The 18149-nt window shown below is 35.9% G+C and overlaps 1 long non-coding RNA gene across 1 annotated transcript in view; it reads right to left on the bottom strand.

The window, feature by feature from the left end:
• Positions 1–14620, bottom strand: part of LOC110674078 — a 90693-nt gene extending 76073 nt beyond the window's left edge. Inside the window, exon 1 of the long non-coding RNA XR_002498627.1 lies at positions 14383–14620. This is a non-coding gene — a long non-coding RNA (uncharacterized LOC110674078). The remainder of the gene's footprint in view (positions 1–14382) is intronic.
• Between the last annotated feature and the right edge of the window lie 3529 nt (positions 14621–18149).

Raw genomic sequence — 18149 nt, 5'->3', positions numbered from 1 at the left:
AGCGTATTATTTCTACATTATCTGTAAAATATTGATTTAACCATTATTATTTTATCCTCTTTGAACCGTTCGACTGCGCGCCCGGGTAGGTTAGTCTGTTGGAATGTTACTGGGCGCGCTTCTCCTATATAGACAATGTGATTACGTTGCGATGGCTTTCGGTGCTACAGCCACAAGTGCTCTAGCTCGGCTTTTACGCTGGGTTTTAGCTTCAGGGGTGGGCAAAAGGGCAGGGAGTCGCCGTAGTGAACAATTTTCATTTCGCTTCGTTCTCGTTCATTTACGATGGTTATCAAAAGTCATTCGATGCAGACTTCACAATTCAGTCGATTCATAGAGTGAAGATTATGAGCGTTTTGGAATGGTAGTGGGGTTTTTTTTCGATGTTTTCAGGCGGGAAATCTCTCTAAGAAGTAGGGATTCATAATTCGAGCTTTATACGTACACAAGCTTCAATTTCAAACTTCTATGAAAATAATGGCGAAGAAACAATTCCAATCCACATATCTCTATTTGCTGCGCACTGTGTAAAAATGTTGATTTTTATCTAAATCGCATATATTTTCAAAAATCTTTGATATAATGAAAAACATTCAGATAATGTTCAAAATTTCAAATTCAAAAATTCAAATTCAAATAACACGAAAAAGCATGTTACTGTAACTACTTTAGCAATTTTTCCCGCTCAAATAATGGCTATATCATGTTTAAACTTTAATTTAAAAATGTGGTCCATAAATGAACCTTGACACTTTTGATCATTTTTGACGTTCGCTTAGTCGACAAAAACACCACAGGGGTTTTAGCTCGACCACTGGGGTTGTTCCTATCTGACATTTCGTAAGTGACACGGAAAACAAAATACACTCAAAATTTGAGTTTAAGCCAAAGGATGTGACAAAATCTAAAAAAATGTTAGAACATTAGAAAACATTAGAAAATTGAGTAAACATGTGTTTTTGGCCTAAACTTAAGCGTTTGGCACTGAAATTGGGGCAGGGCTTTAGGACCCTATTGAAAACAATTGGTAAATATATCAACCGAGAATGGTAAGCTACTTTCTCGAAGTTTCTTAATGAGGATGTAGAAAATTCCATAATCACCAGGGGCTTTCATATTTATGATTTTTTTTATAATAGTTCTCACTTCTTCCAAATCAGTCTCCCAGGAATTTTTATAAAACGTTCTTGATTGAAAATGTTTTCGAAGTCCTGAGTAACTTGATTATCTATTGGAATAGTAAGCCTTAAATTAAAATTATGTGCGCTTTTTCAAATTTTTTGATAATTCTCAAACAGGCTTAGAGCCAGAGTCCAATTTAGAAATTTTATTTTAAAAATTTGTTTTGTTCCCTTATTGTGCAAAACGTTTCTTGGATTCTTTCTGCAAATCCTGCCATATAATTTTCATAGCAGGATCGCGAGTGCGATGAAATTGCCTTCTCCTCACGTTTTTAAGACGGATCAAGAGTTTAAGATCATCGTCTATAATCACGGATTCAAATTTTGGAATAGCAATGTTCCTGGCTTCAACAATGGAATTTGTTAAAATTTCAAGAGCGTTGTCAATATCAAGTTTAGTTTCTAAAGAAATGTTAACATCAAGATTAGAGTCAATATACGTTTCAAATATATTCCAGTCGGCTCAAAAATAATTGAAAGTGGAGCTGATAGGATTGGAATCGCTTCATGGGAAATTTGAAATGTTACAGGGACATGATCAGAATCAAAATCAGCATGAGTAACTAATTGGCTATAAAGATAACTAGAGTCGATTAAGACCAATTCAATCGTAGATGGATTTCTAGAAGAGGAAAAACTTGTAGGACTATCAGGGTATTGAATTGAGAAATATCCTGAAGAGCACTCATCAAATAAAAATCTGCCGTTGGAATTACTTTGAGAATTATTCCATGACCGATGTTTGGCATTGAAGTCACCAATGATAAAAAATTGACTTATTACGACTTTCATAATATTTTAGGAAATATCAATTCACTTTCAATGAACCATCAAACGAGCAGGTTTTCGATGTTTCTATGTTTTGATAAAATATTATACCAATGTTTCAATCCATGAATACTGACACCTTGTGAAACCAATGGCAAAATTTTAAATTATCATAATTTTTATAACAGACATGTGAAATTGTTTCAGGGCCCTCCTTCAATCATAATAGCTTAAAAGAACCTTTCGGGGTTCGTTACTTTGCTCAATACTTGGATTCTTCAACCGCCTTGCTTATACCTATGCCAAATTAAAATCTGCGAAAATTTTAAAGCAGAGCGTTAATGATTAATCATAAATTTAATCATGATTAATGATTAATGATTAATGATTAATCAAAAATGTTAATCATTAATCACAAAAAATCAAGAATTAATCATTAATCACTAATCATAATCATTGCAATATGATGTTTTAATCATTAATCATTGATCATAATCATAAAGATCGCTAATTTTATTCAGTAATCATAATCTTAATCATAATTCAAACATTTAATCAATCATCAATCAATCATTGAACAAAATTTTACAACATTGATTTCTAATGTATAAATAAATTTTGCATTTCTTATATCGTGTGACAACAACAATGATAGTTTATGCCCACGGACGTTACCATAAGAGTAAAAAAAGACCCTTAAATATTTCCTCCATGTAAGACGGTGCATTTGCTCAGTTGTATTTGATCCGAATCCGAAGACCCGGTTGGAAGCATGTGAGTGGTATCATTTTACATGAAGAATTTATGTTTATAGGGGCAGATCCCCACCACAAATTTGACCTAGCACTAGGTTTTCAGCCGTTCAAAAGATTTCTGTATACTTTGTATGAAAATCGAAAATCAGTCCTTTTTCCCTAGTACCGTTTTGATTCATATTACGGACACTTAAGGCTTCAGTGATGTATGACTTACAAAAAAGCATGTATAATAAATCACTTCGTATGAATCCTCCACGTTATAGGACCTTCAAACCCCTTAACTTTCTAATGGTGAGTGAAGATTTCAATTCCGAAACATGAATATTTTTAAATAAATAGAAATGTGCGGACTTTACATGATTCTTATTCCGGACGCTTCCTTACTTTTGCCTCATATTCCGGACACTTCGATTCGAATTCCGGACAGATCAAACAAATCATAGATAGGAAAGTCAAATCATGAAATTAAATCGTTAAACCACTGCAGAGACGCCTAAGGAAGTTGGACATTATAAATTTTCATAGATATCTATGGAAAATACTTGATAAAACGAGCCTTGAAATTGAGAACTTTTGAACGGCAAAAATTGAAACATTTCGTTGATCTTGATTCAACATTTGATGATTATATACGATGAATCTATGACAAAAGGTCGATAGACAAAACGTCGAAAGGTAAAAGGTCGAAGAACAAAAAAGAAGGGACAAAAAGTTGAAAATTCCTTTTTCAAAGAAGGAAAAATTTCCCACCATGCAAATCGTTTTCGACCTTTTGTCTTTTCAAACTTTTGTCCTTTCGACCTTTTGTCCATAAACCTTATACGATAAACCATGCACAGAAAAAAAAACCGTTCTCGTATCCGTGAACAGCAGACGTGAACTCGTCAACAAGCAAAAATAAACCGTGTACTAGATCATGTTTATGCGTAGACATGATGGTAGTTCAATAGGACAGGACGTGACAGCTCAACTAAGACTGCCCCGTTGTTTTTCAGTTGATAACCTTGAAGCCAGTGCAACCAGAATCCTTTTGAAGCAAATCTTGTGAACAAATTCAAATATTAAGGCTCATGACTTGGTTGTTTCTTGCACGTTTAATTCATTCAGTGCAATATAGGATGCTAGTTTATCAAAAAACCTGGTTCATATTCAAAAAAAACGGCGATATTTTTGAGAAAATTGTTACAATTTTTAATACTTTGCTTTCAAGTAAGTATTTTTAATTCATTTTAGCATTGTAGGAGCACATGTGGTAAGCTTAACATCGAATATAAATTAATTTGGAACAAAATGGTTTCATAAAAAATATCGAAACTTTTTATTAAAACTCTAATTTATGAACTAGCAACACGGCCAGGCTAGCAACAAAGTGCCCTGTTACAATCCAACGTCACCTTAAAACTTTTCAATTTGAATTGTTCTCTCTTCAATAATGAATAAATCCATTCTTTTTCATGTTTATTGCTCATTCGTTGTGTACGTCTAGGCGCTAGAAATTTAAATTATTGAACCCCGGGAAACGCCCTCTTTTATCTGTAATGCTTTGTGTATGAAAATTTTCAAAATTTTGTTTGAATCGTACCGCATGAGGCTACCCCCTCCTCCATCGAGCATTACGTGATTTGTGGACGGTGCCTTAGGGAGATGCCGCTTAATCATTATTTTGATTAATAATCATGATTTATGGTTAATTATGTAAAGGCCAATGATTAAATGACAGAAAACAATTAATCTGATATAGAAATCGTTTTAGCTTCGTTACAGCCAATTCTTTATATCAAACCGTTTTCACTGATATCTAGATTTAAATCAAGAAAAGGCGAAAATTCTTTTAAAACATTGTTTGGAAAAATATTTTTCCAGTTTTTTATAAATATCTCGTTAGACAATTTCTACCAAATGTTCAAACTGATTTCGCCCAACATATCTCAAAGAATATACAGAAAATCAATAGAAAGGCAAGCAAATGTTTGCTCGCCTTACTATTTCTACACTGTTCTTTTTTTATAAAATGAAATATTGAAATCCAACTAGCTTTTTACCAATATTTTTAATACTTTCCCCGGGAAATCGACAAATCTTACATACCGGCATATGTTCAAGTTTATCAATAACGCTTGGAACATCCGTTTAAAACGATGTGTCGCAAGCTACGCTTCACAAAGCCAATGCATTCGCCACATAGTTAATGAATGATTAATCAAAGAGTAATAAAAAAAAACAATAATTAAATGATATGAGCAGTGCTGTAAAACGGTGAACAGAGTCTGTTCATGCACAACAGAAAAATGCTACCGCAACGGTGGTTCCTTTTATGCGATTGCGTTCTTGCTTTCTTTGCTAACGATCGCCCCAACACATATACTGTAGAGGGCATCGCAGCATTTTATTTTGACATGCACTCACGCATCTGATTCCCTGTGATATTTCTACAATAACACCATATATCGGTCAATTTTCTCAATACTGTCGTACATTAGTTTGTAATATATCTATTGTAGTCATAATCCACTCAATTTTTTACAAAAATAGCGAAAATACAAAAAAAGAACGGCTGTGAGCAGACTCTGCTCACCCAGCAATCACGATCTTTTTACATTTGTTTTGTTCTGGTTCTCCGATACAAGAATCTGTGAGCAAACCGGTCGCTGTTGGTTCGTGAGCGTGTGAGCGTGGATCCTGCTTAATATTGGTTCATTTTGCGTAAACGGCATGATTCTTTCCACCACTGGATATGAGATACCCTAAACACCTTCTGATATGCAACGTTGCAATGTTCTTGAAAACCATTCTTCTTTAGACTCGGTCTGCAAAACAGTTATAAAACAATAAACAATTGAATTTGCAACCATCGTAATTTTCGAATCGATATCCGCAGTTCTAAAGACAAACAGCAAGACTGATATTTACGGAATTTCGTTAGAAGACGACTGAAAAACATAATTTTGAACAACTGTCGTAAAACTAAGCATTACATATATTTCGAAATTGGATTGAATGGTAAAATTGATGTGAAATTTGCGATAAAGTTACATGTCTTCTCGGTGAGAATCGAACTCACGACTCCCTGTTCACTAAATACACCACGAAAGGACTCATGGACTGAGAAGTTAACCTGAATTCGATTCCAACTCAATAATCACGTGGTCATCTTTCGCAAAGTGAGCCTCTTTCGAAAAAATGAGATGCTCATCCAAACACAACGCTTTCTATTGTTGAATGCCTAGTAGCCGAGAGCGCGTTAGTTATTAGGTATAGAAAGACCACACACGTGCTAAACGAGTGTTATATAGTGCGGGCTCATAATGGGTCGCGACGTTCAGAATATAAATAAGATAGATGATAATTAAAAAAAGTATTATTTTAAAATTGAAAATTTTGATCAAATTTGACATCAGGCACGTAAGGGTTAATCATAATTATTAATCATAATCACTTTTCATACTGAGTTCAATCATTAATCATAATCATTAATCATCTAAAATTTTTTTTAATCATATTCATTAATCATACTTTGGCTTTATCATCAATCACAATCATTAATCATGACATCAAAAATTTTAATCATTAATCATAATTATTAATCAAGATAAAATTGAATTTAATCATTAATCATTTAATTAATCATTGCGACCCGTTAATCATTAACGCTCTATTTTAAAGCCGAATTTCAAAGCACAATTGAAGCAAAAAGTAAACATTTTTTGTGTGTATTTTTTTTTGATTTTGTGTGATTCCTACGGCTTTTTTGGGCGGAATCAAAAAGCTCCTTAATGAATTTTCGATAAATTTTCTATTTTTTTAAAGCAAAATTTTTAAGTTGGTGACTGACCGAACTGACCGCATTTTATCAGAATTATTTAAGGTGAAGATGAATCGAAGCCAAAATTCAAATTTTCAAGAGCACGGATCTGAAGAACAAAACACCCGTTTGAGCTGAAAACCTAACCGATTGGTCACCACCAGCTAGTGACCAATCGATTAAGTTTTCAGCTTAAACGGATGTTTGGTTCTCCAGATCCGTGCTCTTGAAAATTTGAAGTTTGGCTTCGATTTATCTTCACCTTAAGTAATTTCTGATTAACATTCTGAAGTTAATTGACTCACATCCATGAAAACATATTTTTTAAATCAAAGCTAAGTTTTTTTTTGATATTTATCGCAATTACATCAAAAAGTTTACAGTTGAATCCCTAAAGTGATTTTGAAAGGAAATTTTATTAAATTCTAAAATTCTTGCAAAATTTCCATCAAAAATCACATTAAGGATTTTGCTGAAAGTTTTTTTTTGATATCACGATAAATATTATAAAAAATCTGCGCTTGAATTCAAAAAAAATATTCAAGGGTATTAATTGATCCCATGTTAATCAAAAATTCCTTTAATAATTCTCATAATATTCGGTCAGTTATGTCACTACCAACTTTCTAGACATTTATTTTTCCATGCTGAAAATCGTGATTTACTTCGTAAAAGCAATAATTAGACTCCTTGAGAAAAAAAAAAACAAAATAAAATAGAGCTTAATAAAAAATAGTTAACAATGGATTGAAGAAATAAACATCCAACATAATTATTTTGTAGAATCCCGCAGTAGTTCGTACAAATTAAACAGAAATTGCTCTAGAGATTTTCCCAGCAATTTTTCAGTAGCTTCCAAGGAGTTTATCCAAATTTTTCTCCAGTTTTCTTTCGGAAATTATTTCTGAAGTACTTGCAGAATTTTTTCCTAGATTTCTTGGATGTTTTTTCTAGAAATTTCCTAGCGACAATCATTCAAGAGTTGCTTAAAAATGTCCCGTGGAAAATTACAGTTCGTACAGTTCCCTTTAAAATTTTGAAAGGATTTTTGTTCCCGAGTTTCTTAGAGAAGTTCTTCTAGGTGTGATTATGATTCGATGAAAATGCCATATAGTTCCGTTCAGCTATCAAAACAAATTTCTTCTAGTTTGAAACCTCTGCTCTCAATGTGGCGAGACATCCGAGGGGTGACAATCGTGATTCTCATCTGCATCCGAAATCATCTTTCAATTGCTTTTTTAAACTGAATTTAAACTATTTATTTTTAGCTTAGCCTAGCTTAGCTTAGGCTGACAACACATATCTTCTTCTTCTTTCTGGCGTCACGTCCCCACTAGGACAGAGCCTACTTCTCAGCTTAGTGTTCTTATGAGCACTTCCACATTTATCAACTGAGAGCTTACTATGCCAATGACCATTTTTGCATGTGTAGGCAGGTACGAAGATACTCTATGCCCTGGGAAGTCGAGAAAATTTCCAACCCGAAAAGATCCTCGACCGGTGGGATTCGAACCCACGACCCTCAGCTTGGTCTTGCTGAATAGCTGCGCGTTTACCGCTACGGTTATCTGGGCCCCTACAACACATATCTATGGTTGCTATTTCGTGATTGACCGAAGCCAGTGAAGATGCACTAAGAATCAACTAGAAATTCGGCTGGGATTGGCAATAATTTTCTTCAGTCTGCATGATTCAGTGCTTCTATTTATATAGGGTCAATAACAGCGCGGCCACATCCTTGCAGACAGGTGAGATTGGGGAAAGGAATGTTAGTGTGTAACCTTTGCTGTTTGGAGACCGTGGTTGCCTCCGCAACAATACAATCTCATGGGGAAGATCGTTGGGTCACAGGATTTACTTTGACAAGCGATGATAAACAATTATTTGAGAGACATAATCATGCTAATAAATATAATATTTTTATTTGATATGAACAATTCCCAAGTAGAAAAAAAATTATGTCGACACTTGAAGTGGCGAACCATTCAAAATTTGTTGAAGTGAACCTTTAGCAAGTCTACATATAAAGTGTCGAACCATTCAAAAATTTTTTGTTGAAAAAATAAAGGTAAAGAGAGTTGTATCTTGAACAAAAAAAATACGTTGAATATCAAAAAAAATATGAATAAGAGTTTCTGCCGACACTTACAGTGACGAACAATTAATAGTTTGTTGAAAAATCACATTTACGTCCCACCAACGATTAAATGTGCAGTAAAACAAATTTTACAGATTTGAAATAAAAGCATGAAACGAGCTCACCAATTGATCCTTGACTGAGCAGCCACAATCCAATTTCAGTTTCACTTAACGCATACGGACTAACTGAGAAAGAGATCACAAACCACACTCAACTGAATTTATACTATTTATTTTTGTTGAAAAAAATAGCAGAGTGGAATCATTCTCATCTAACCTGACCAAGTGAAAATTTTCAAACAAAAATCCAAAAACCCTCAATAGCTATACATCTTTTTGATTTCAATCGAGAAACAAGCGAATCAGTCAGAAATTGTTTAAATGGAAGCATTTTAAATTTCAATCCACACGCTGGGCAGATATTAATTAATGTTCAGTTTAATTCATGCTTAATGTCCTGTGCACCTCCTTATATTTTTCCAACTTAGTACCCTTGCCTGTTGGAACTTCTGGGAGTATTTCTGATTATAATCGATAAAAGACCTACGGGTACATTTCATAAAAATGTTCCTGAAAGAAAACGTTTGAGAAGTTTCCATAGGCATATCTTAAGTTTTTATGGAGAATCAACGAGGATCTACCATGATTTTTTGTTCAAAAAACTGCAAAGTTCAATATTATTTTATAATTGAAATTTATTCTGCATTCTAGGATTTCCTTCATTTTAATTAGTTTAAAGAGCGATTACTCCTAGAATTTTCCATGCAGCTTTACAAATTTTTTGAACAGAAATTTTACTCAAACTCTGAAAATTAGAGCTTGAATAACTCATCAGTAATTAAACTGTTATAACTCCACCACGAACTTGAATGGCTGGAATAAAATATAAGTTTTTCTACGAAATGAGCCTACGGAACCGTTGCATTCCAAAAAATCACGAATGATTTTGTTGCGCAAACAATCAGTATGAATATTAGGATAAATACCAAAGCTGTTTTCAGTGTAAATTGGTGCACGTGTGTCTAAGTGCACTTATTGAGATGCTTAATTAAATTCCACAAAACATATTTCGGGAATAAGATTAGAAACAATATTTAATGAGTGCCTCTAGAATACAGAACCAGATCAATCTGAAAATAAAATAATTTTCAAGCCTGTATGGGAGGATTTTCTCTGAAAATTTACGATGATTACAATATGCCACAGTTCACTAATTACTTAACAAGTTTTTCCAAAATTTGTAAAGAGATCGAAAATACTTCAAAAATCAATATTTATAAAAAAAAAATGGAGTTTTGACTGGTTCGAAGTTCATGACCTACAAAATCTTCCAAAGATAGATGACATTGCAAAACAGTAAAGTTCGCCTGTTTTGCAATATCATGCCAATTTAACCAGGCAGGCCATTTGTTGATTTTTTTTGAGAAATTCCAACTCAAATGCTCACCCATTAATTTAGTTAATTCCTAACGAGATATTGTGAAGTATTTCTAAGGAAAACCAACTAATTTTGAAGTAGTCAAAAGTTTACAAAAACCTCTAGAGATGCATGGTGAACTTTTCTGATTTGCTAAATTAAGCAAATTTTAACGGGCAGATCTTTTATTGAACCATTATAAATTGGTTTTGAACCGCGGGCCAAATTTTTTAAACAAAATTTGTTGGCGGGCCATTTGTTTTGTAATACCTAAAAAATCGGTAATTTTAACAAAAGTCAGTCAATGGAAAAAGCTTCTTTGATAAAATTTAAAAAGTTACTTACAGCTGTGCATTACACCGCAAATTTTGTGAGAACTGTGTACAGTATTCCGTAATCTAGTCCAGCTCTTTTTTGAATAATCTCAGCCTAAAATCAACGTGCAAGATTTTTAAGGAAATCGTTTAAAATCGATCAAATACTCGAAATAAAGTTGAGCTAACTAAAAAAAAACAGGGTTTTAGCATTATGGATTCCTACAACTGTCTATTCAAGCTAAATTACCACGAATAAGGGTTCTTACGATTGTTCACATTTCGACAAATGTGCGCTTAGAATCCTGCTCCTTGGCAGTCAATTGTAAGTATTCAAAATTTATAGTTTGTGTTTTAATTGAGCTTTACGTTAAATAATTAAACTTAGTATGAGCTAACTTGAAGTTTATTATCAACCAGATATGAGACGAGTCATAAACTCTTCACAGGACGTAAAAAACGGAAACGCGAGCCATACGTTGTCTACACTTGTTCACCAGCATTTTTTTTTAGAAATTGTTACACAAGAAACCTACTATATATTTTTAAATATGTATTGCTCCCAACCATTAAAAAGTTCCACGTAGGATTGCTGCAAGACCTCTATCAGAAATGTTATTTTAAAATTCCCTCATAAGCTCCTCCAGAAACTACGTTGTTGACTCCACCAGAAACCTTGTATGTTGCTTATCAAGATGAAATTTTCACACACTAATCATTTGAAAAAATATGGCGTCATTAAAAAAAATAAGTTTCACTTTAGGGAGTGGGAAATAGTACGTTCAAATTTTTAAGTCTGATAAAAATCGTTTTACTCACACAATAAGTGTTATAAACAAAAAAAAAAAACATTACCTAAATGCTGACAAAAAAATCCAGATATATTGTTGAAAAAAAAGCTCTAGTTGTTCCAGAAATTGCAGGAATTTCTGTGGAAATTTCACTCGTAGTTTCCAAAGTGTTCAGAAAAATACATCTGAAGGATCTCTGAACGTCTAATTCGAGTGAAATTAAGACATGCACTCATATCTACTGCTACATCTTCTGACAGTGACTGGCACGTCTAGCTGCTGTTTTGGTTAAGGAGTGTATCGAAAAGTAGTCGCAAACTTTCAAAACAGTCTCTAAAATAATGGGTTGAACCTACAAACAATGTTTTGATCAGGAATGCTTTACAATGTATTTAAAAATGATGATGCGGTGATATTATTTCAAGAAAGTGGCATTTTGCATGATAATTTTGCAAATCACTCACAGATGTCGATGAAAATCTTGCACACCTCTGAAAAAATTGATATGTTAATATATGTGTTAAATTTTAAGAAAAAATGGTTTTTGTTCATGCTAATATATTCTGTGCCACAACTCTCATGACATAGTGTAAACAATATTTTGAAAAATTCATTAACAAGCATTTAAGAGTAAATACAAAAATCGAAAAAAGTCGATTTTTATGGACCTCGTTTTTTTATTTTTTATTTCTACACGTTAATGCTAATATCGAACGATTGTAATGAATAAAAAATTGTTTTTTGATTGGAAAAGTTTCTTTGCATATTTATGAAGTAACGTAAGCAAAAAATGTTACTCTATATAATTACTACTGTATATGACAGAGCTTCAAAAGTTGATTATACAAAAGTGACTTTCTAAAACCGACCTCGTTCCAATTATTGAGCTTTTTTAGAGCAATAATTTATTTTTTTTGAAATTATTTTTACGTGCTGTGTGAAGTAAACATATTTTCCGATAGAATAAGCTTTTCATCCTATTTTGTTTGATATACATTTTGATCAATACAAATCATCGAATATTCAGAAGACACTTCAAAAATGTAATTTTGTGCAAGATTTTGTTTTCCATGCTTTATAAACCTTGTTGTATTTATATTAAGTCTGCATATTATTCAAAAAATTTTTAGCTGCCTCAATTTTTGATGACATGATGAAGATTTGCGGGAAAAAAGCTTTCAAAAAGATGAACTATGCTCTGAGATATACCGTTTTAAATGTTTGCGACTACTTTTCGATACACTCCTTATGCGCTCAATTACATGGTAAAAATCATGCGAAGCGTGTAAGAAAAGAAAAACGAAATTGGTTTTCTTGGTCCCCAAATGAAACACGTCTCGGTAAGTTGTTTGGGAAACAACAAGACGACATGATTCCACCCTCGCTTTCTGTTGATAAATGTAGACTTCTATGAAATTTCTACGTTGAATATGAAAGGCCCATAAAAATATATGAACTGTTCAAATAAGTAGATTTCTTTTGAAAATTGCATTTGCCACTTATTTCTGGCACAATTAGAATAACTTCTATTGATTTCTGTCACAACTATCTTAAACGAAGTAGCGAGGTAATGACCTACATTGAAATCGATTACAATTGACTACGAGAATAGAATCGTTTGATTATAAAACAAACTCTCAGCTGGTTATTCTACTTGTTATTATAATTTTGCAAAATGTATCAAATCTTCTTCTCTTTTGGTATCACGTCCCCACTGAGACAGAGCCTGCTTCTCAGCTTACAGAGTTATCAACTAAGAGCTTTGCCAATTGGCTATTTTCGCATATTTTTGAATTGTGTTGCAAGTACAAAGATACTCTAGGCGCTGAGAAGTCGGAAAATTTCCTTTTACGAAAGATCCTCGACCGGTGATATTCGAATCCACGACCCTCTGCATATCATTGATGAACAAAAGCATTTACTTCGTTTAATAACTTGATTTTCATTGTACAGAAGAACAAACTTAATAATGTTGACTAAATCGCGATCAAAAGACCCCCTATACAGATCGTAAGCTCTGAAGCAAATACCAACTACGCCCCTGGCCACAAATCCCAACGTATGCCAGTTACCGAGGCAATTGCCTCCAAAATATAATCCATCCCTTCCAGCAGAGCGAACAAGCGTGGGACCCAGCCCGGATGTTTGCTCACATTCACAGGAAAGGGAAATTTTCACCTGTAGACCGATTAACTGGACTCGAACTGTGGACTACGCTTCGCTGGACCACCAGCATCGAGTACCAAACGACGGATGTTAGTTGTTTTCGAATCGGTAAGCTTCCTCGTCCCTGCCAGCATCATGTTTGCAAACGCAGTCCTTCCAGCCCTTAGCGTCCACCAGCGAATTTAATCCCCTCTCAATTCAGACCATGAGCCATCCCTTTTTTGAACCATGGAACCTTTCCGACCCATTGCCAAAGGAGTTCATGATATGTTTTTGATACACTTCCTCGTGGACAGTGGCGAAGCTGCGTTTGTCCTACCTTGGAGCTTGGACTTTTTCCCAGAGTACTTTTCGCATCCTGATGAATCACACTCACATAATCCAAAAGGGACTTCTGGACGGTTCCGCTCGAATGGACGGGAAATATATTCCACACCAAGCAAAAAACCACACTCACTAAGGCCTTTTTTGCTGCGGAAGTTTGTGTTATTTGTTCGGAAAAGTTGGGTACATTTTTTCCCCTTTTCGGTCCACCACGGGGACTCCGGATCACAAAGACCACAGTAACACAACGCACAAGAAACGCACTTGTTTCACTGCTGGTTCCGGATTTCCACCACCATCGCGCGATTTTCACTTCGCCTAAATCTTCCAGCTGTCAGTTTTGGTCGTCGTCGTCGTCGTCGCAAATTCAGCGCTTTGCCAAGTCGCACTTTGGAGATTGGCTTTGGAACACTGCCATCATATCCAGCGTTTCGAGGACACATGAACTCTGGGCGAAAAACTGACACACAAGATTCGCACACACATATCGAAAGGACGGCGTTTCGAGAGGAAACGGCACTCACTCTTCCGAGAAGATTTAGGTCAGCCGTCGAACTGTGTGGAATCTCGAACGCATATAGAAACACAGAAATCCAACACTGGATACAAGGGAAAAAATCGGTATCACGGAGTCCACAATCGCCGTCAAAGGTTAGAGTTCGCGAAGGATTGAAAAAAGAACTGCAATATTGATCACAAAAGTAAAACATCTAGCAACATACACAGGAGTTTCTGCTGGTGCACTTGTGAGGAGATTGGTGAGATGAAGATGAGAAGTGTTGGCGTTCTTGTCCGAAAGAAATAGTTCTGCTTTTTCAGCACCCTTTCGGCTGAAGGGCTTCCGCTATACTGGAATCGAAATTCTGGACCACCAAGAATCTAAGGTACACAAGGAAGGTGTATTCCACGCTCCAGCAGCCCCACCACCAACTCCGAGGGCCTCGTATGTATCACTCTATTACTCACGAGACGAACCGACCGCCCGAAACTCCTTATAGCACTCCTTGTCACACACAAGAGACGCGAAAATACAGGGGGCTCGCACAGAACTCCGGAGCATTCGAAACGAACGGGCTCTAGCTGGAAACTCCACACGGCAGCCAAAATGGTCGTTCGTCGTCGTCGTCGGACTTGGGCTGGGAAAATTCTACCATTCATCGATATTTTCCGTCATTGAACCATTTTGGGATCGTCATCGAGAGCACACCCGTTTCCTGTCGGTAACGGATGGAGCGCGGGAGAAGGATTTCTCTCGCTCTCTCGCGCACAGCATCCTTCCAATCAGCACGGTTCTCCTCAGATCGCTTGCATTTGAAAAAAAATCTCGGTCAGATCTGTGTTAACCACTTGTGTTCCTGAGAAATATCAGCAGCGCTACTTATCAAACAAAATTTGAAGCAATTTGATCAGTAACAGGTAGATTTTAGTTATCTATAAATTGTTTGCCGAAGCTTCAAACTGTCTAGCTAATCAGTCTAGATCGATGAAAATTTGTTACTAGCACCACCTAGCGAATGAATTGTCTATCAAACATTTCCACTGACAGGTAGACCATAAGCTGCTGATCAACTTTGTCGAAGATACTAACCTTCTAGCTCATCAGGATCTATAGATATAGAAGATTGAAGAAATTGAGTTACTAGCGCCATCTGTCAGATGAACTCTCAAACAGATAATTCCACTACCAGATGGCTCTTTAGCTGCTGAACAACTTTGCTGAAGACATGGTGGTCCAAATCACGAGTGGGTTCCAAATTTGTTGGCCATTTTAAAATTGGAGCTTGCACCGGTCTTGCTAATAATATTCCAATTTTCTGTTATACCAGTTTTCTGGTCTATTTTTTGGAACATACTAGCTGCGTGGTCCATTTTTGGTCGGATTTGGACCAAGATTTGAACTGTTCCAAAACTGGCTTGACACATGTTTGTTTACCAGTTCGGATTTTTCTCGCTGAAACCGCGCGATCGTCTTTTTATCCTACTCATTTGAGGTAAGTAAAAACAAAAACAATATTGCATCGCTGCTGTTGCTTAAACAACATTTATTCTGCTTCCAGCGATACCTCTGGCAATTCATTCGAGGACTCCTCTAGGAAATCGTACAGGACACCTCCAGGAATCATCAGGGCTTTCCTCTGGGGAATCCTTTAGGAATTCGTGCAAGGATTCCACCACGAATTTGTACGAGAGAAGTCCACAACGAAGTCTGCCTTCAGATATCTCCAGGTACTCCTCCAGGATATCTACTGAAGTTCCCACGATGTGTACAACAGAATTTCCACCAGGAATTCCTCTGGGGATTTGATCAAGGAATCCCTTCGGGTATGTATTTCCTTCAGAAACTTTTCTCTGTGGTTAGCGTTAGCTTTTGCGTTAGCGTAGTTACGCAGCAACATTCATGTTTCTCTTTGATAATCTCATCCAGACTGCTTTCAAGATCAAGGCTTGGGAGTAATCCTTGATCTAATTTTGGATAAGAATACCAATGGCATGAACATCGCTATTCCCGGCCACGCCCATCTTTACCGTAACTTGGTATAGGGAAAGGAAACATTCATGCAGCTCTTACTTAACGAGAGGCCGCCGCAACATCCTCAGAGGATTTTCTCCAGAAATTCCTTCGAAGACTTTTTCAGAGAATTTATCCGGAGATTTCTTCCAGGAATAAATTTCCTCCGGAAACTTTCCTCCAGGAATTCCTCCGGAGATTTCCCTCAAGAACTCAGGATTTTCTCCAGAAATTCTTGCAAGGATTTTTTCAGAGAATTCGGGATTTCCTCCAGCAACTTCTCCCGGAATTTCTGAATTCTTCCGGCGATATCCCCAGAAACTCCTCCGGGAATTCTCTCCACGAATTTCTCAGGGGATTTTCAATAGCTATTACTCTAAGGGTTTCGTCTCTAGATGCTCCGGGGATTTTTTCAAAGAAATCGTACGGGGATTGCCCCCCTCCGAGATTTTCTCCATGAATTTTCAGGGGGATTTTCAATAGCAATTCCTTCAGGGATTTCATCCAGGAATTCCTCTGTGGATTTCATCCAGACATTCTTCCGGGAATTTGCTCTAGAAGCACCACCAAAGATTTTTCCAGATATTTCATTATGAATCTCTTTGGAGATTTTTCAGAGAATTTATCCGGAGAATTTTTTTTAGGAATTTCTCTGGAATATTGCACCAGGAATTTCTCGGGAGATTTCTTCCTGGAGTTTCTTTGTGGGATTTCATCCAGAATTTCCTCTGGATATTTCGTCCAGAAATTCATTAGGAATTCTTCCGAGAATTTTCTCCAGAAATTGTTTCGGAGATTTTTCCAGAGATTTTTTCCGGAGATTTCCTCCAGGAAGTTCTTTGGGGATTCGCACCAAGAGCTGCTGTGGATATTTGCTCCAGAAATTCCTCAGAGTTGCTTAATATCAATCATATCAGCTGATGGCTGATGGTATAAAACTATCACTATCACTTGCGAGCTATCAATATCACTTTGATTTGACAACCAACAGCAGTGATGCGACATAGCACTCTAGATCATAATCACTGCGGAATGAGTGATCACGTGGTAATTATCCATGCTATTACTGTTTTTCAGTGACCAACAAATAGTTTCAACCCATCTGTAACACTATCAAAAATATCGTACTGATAAATTGCCATTTTAACTGCTTAATTTAGGGCTAAACTTAACATATCAGTGATATCCATAGTCTAGCGCCATCAATGCACTTGTGATGGAGTAGACAGCATGATATTGATATGATGTATGTATGTATGATGTATGAATTGTATCGCAGTCGGCCTGTACAAATCAGACAATTTTAAGCGTTGATAGTGACAGCGAGCAACTCTGAAATTCCTCAAAGGATTTCATGGATTTCTCCTTGGATATCCCCCACATTTACTCCAGGGATCGCCTCCAGAAATTCCTCCGGAGATTTCCGTCAAGAATTCCTACAGCAATTTTTCCTTCAGAAATTCCTCCGGAAATTTGCTACATGAATTTCTTCGGGGATTTCCACCAGGGATTCTTCCCAAGATATTCTCCAAAAATTCCTCCGATGAATTTAAAAAAAAATCTTCAAGGGATCTCCCAGGAATTCCTCTTAATGATTTCACAAAAACTTCCTCCGGAGCCGAGGATTTTCTTCAGGGATTGTCACCAAAAAATCTCCCGGAGGTTTTTTTTTTCAAGAATTCCACCGAGAATTCTTTTGGATTTCTTCGGATTTTCTTCATAATTCGTCCTGATTTTTTTTTCGAAATATCTCCAGGAATTCTCCAGATTTCCATGAATCGATTACTAAAGTTCCTATCATGGAACAGAAATGCTTGGAAAGTTGTTTGAGAGGACCATCATAGTATACATGAAATGTTGGTTCTTATTGGTCCATGTGTCGATATCGAATAATGGAACATCGACTCATGGATATTTTACTGTAATTCCTCGGAAATGCTTCGGAGTTCATCTAGGAATTCTTCTAAAGTTGCTTCTAAT

The sequence above is a fragment of the Aedes aegypti genome, chromosome 1 (assembly GCF_002204515.2).
Source record: "Aedes aegypti strain LVP_AGWG chromosome 1, AaegL5.0 Primary Assembly, whole genome shotgun sequence".
Lineage (NCBI taxonomy): Eukaryota > Metazoa > Arthropoda > Insecta > Diptera > Culicidae > Aedes > Aedes aegypti.
The sequence above is the reverse complement of the archived record's forward strand: the minus strand, read 5'-3'. Positions and strand labels throughout refer to the sequence as shown.